The sequence below is a fragment of the Microplitis demolitor genome, chromosome 7 (assembly GCF_026212275.2).
Source record: "Microplitis demolitor isolate Queensland-Clemson2020A chromosome 7, iyMicDemo2.1a, whole genome shotgun sequence".
Classification (NCBI taxonomy): domain Eukaryota; kingdom Metazoa; phylum Arthropoda; class Insecta; order Hymenoptera; family Braconidae; genus Microplitis; species Microplitis demolitor.
This window is the reverse complement of record NC_068551.1, coordinates 7662359-7664535: the sequence shown is the minus strand read 5'-3', so window position 1 is coordinate 7664535 and position 2177 is coordinate 7662359. Positions and strand designations below refer to the sequence as shown.

At 31.7% G+C, this 2177-nt stretch overlaps 1 non-coding gene across 1 annotated transcript in view; it reads right to left on the bottom strand.

Moving 5' to 3' along the window:
* The window catches only part of LOC128668330 (small subunit ribosomal RNA), a 1910-nt gene extending 1165 nt beyond the window's left edge, over nucleotides 1-745 (bottom strand). The window contains exon 1 of the ribosomal RNA XR_008404091.1: nucleotides 1-745. This exon is cut by the window's left edge and continues 1165 nt beyond it. This is a non-coding gene — a ribosomal RNA (small subunit ribosomal RNA).
* Between the last annotated feature and the right edge of the window lie 1432 nt (nucleotides 746-2177).

Here is a 2177-nt window from a genome sequence, read left to right as displayed (position 1 = left end):
GCCAAGTTTGACCTTAGCTAAATCCACCGGTAGGACGTTCCATAACATGTCAGTTAACACCGCGAGCGATGAACCAACAGTATGAAACACAGATTCAACTACGAGCTTTTTAACCGCAACAACTTTAATATACGCTATTGGAGCTGGAATTACCGCGGCTGCTGGCACCAGACTTGCCCTCCAATGGATCCTCATTAAAGGATTTAAAGTGTATTCATTCCGATTACGGGGCCTCGGATGAGTCCCGTATCGTTATTTTTCGTCACTACCTCCCCGTGCCGGGAGTGGGTAATTTGCGCGCCTGCTGCCTTCCTTGGATGTGGTAGCCGTTTCTCAGGCTCCCTCTCCGGAATCGAACCCTGATTCCCCGTTACCCGTTACAACCATGGTAGGCGCAGAACCTACCATCGACAGTTGATAAGGCAGACATTTGAAAGATTCGTCGTCGGTACTAGACCATACGATCAGCAGAAAGTTATTCAGAGTCACCAAAAGTAACGATGGACAAGCCACCGATTGGTTTTGATCTAATAAAAGCGTTCCTTCCATCTCTGGTCGGAACTCTGGTTTGCATGTATTAGCTCTAGAATTACCACAGTTATCCAAGTAAATGTGGGTACGATCTAAGGAACCATAACTGATTTAATGAGCCATTCGCGGTTTCACCTTAATACGGCATGTACTGAGACATGCATGGCTTAATCTTTGAGACAAGCATATGACTACTGGCAGGATCAACCAGGGAGCTTCGTAAATGTTTTAATTATAAAACATCAGAATTACTCCTCTTTCACTTTAAACAAACGTAATAGTCTTTTAAAAATACTAATAATTGTTTAAGTGGTGCTGTTTAAAGCATTTGCTTTTTACAACACTTGAAAATTTTGAATCTACATTATTTATTCACAAAATTGAATAATAACTTTTATTTTTCAAACATCCTCTCGATTTTTACAATTTTACTCTCGCTAGATTTTTTTTTATCAACGCGACTTGGTTTTTACACACGTAAATGTGATATTTTATTCTTGCTCGGAAACAAGTAAGTCAATACTCGGTTTCATATTTGTATACTTCTTTTAAGTTATACATAATATTATATAAACGCCGTAGCGATTTACCACATAAAGAGTCATTCAGTCATAGACATCGACCCGTGGTAGTGTTACGTTAATAGTATATATACTCGTCGTAGTCAGTATCCATCAGCGCTTATTCGAACTGATCCAATTGACTACTCTTTCATACTAGTACGAGCCGGCGTAAAAAAGTATTATTGTCGCGAGCTAACTGCCTGCCGCGTCAACTGCGTCAACTGCTACGGTACCTCCCTGCATTAATATTACACGTTTATACTTGAATAAATTTCTATATTTATTACACCAGCGATTTATTGTTGATTTTTTTTTTTTTAAATATACATATGGGTATTCGTCGTTAGAATCTTATTTGAAAATCAAACAAGTAAATTATTCTTTTGTTTTAATTATTTTTAATTAAAAATTAAAATAATTCTCAAATAAAGTCGAATAGTATTTATCAATATGTGTTATATTTTATATTATTTATTAATAATGTATAATCATTATTAGTATATTTACTTTAAAAAAAAAAAAATAATAAAAAATAAACATATTTCAAAATTTTCCATACTTGTGATGTTATATATAGTCTTATTTCATTAAGAATTATTGAACTATAGTAGACCATATTAAATATTATTATTTTATATAGGTTAATATCCAAAACCAAATTAAAAATTATATAATTTTCTTATAATTCATTTTCAACTTTTACAATAATTTGTTACATGTGTTAGATATTTACTAACGCTTTAATCTATCTAATTATTATTAATTATAAATAAACGTGAGTAAAACATAAATGTAGTATCTTTTTTTAGGGTTTGTTTTTTTATTTTCAACACGATTATTGCGTTAATCGAATATTTTTTACTTTTTTTCAAACTTTAATGTTTTTTTTAAGCTTATTACAAACTAAGACTATAAACTCATACTTGAATTAATAGTTTTTCTTGTTAATAAAATTTTTAATTTGCTCATTAAGAAGATCAAACTAAAATTTTACTGAAAAAAAAAAATTTAATAGCTATAGTAACCTTAAATATGCAGTACTAGCAATGAAGTACTTATATAATCGAATATTACTTTATTAAA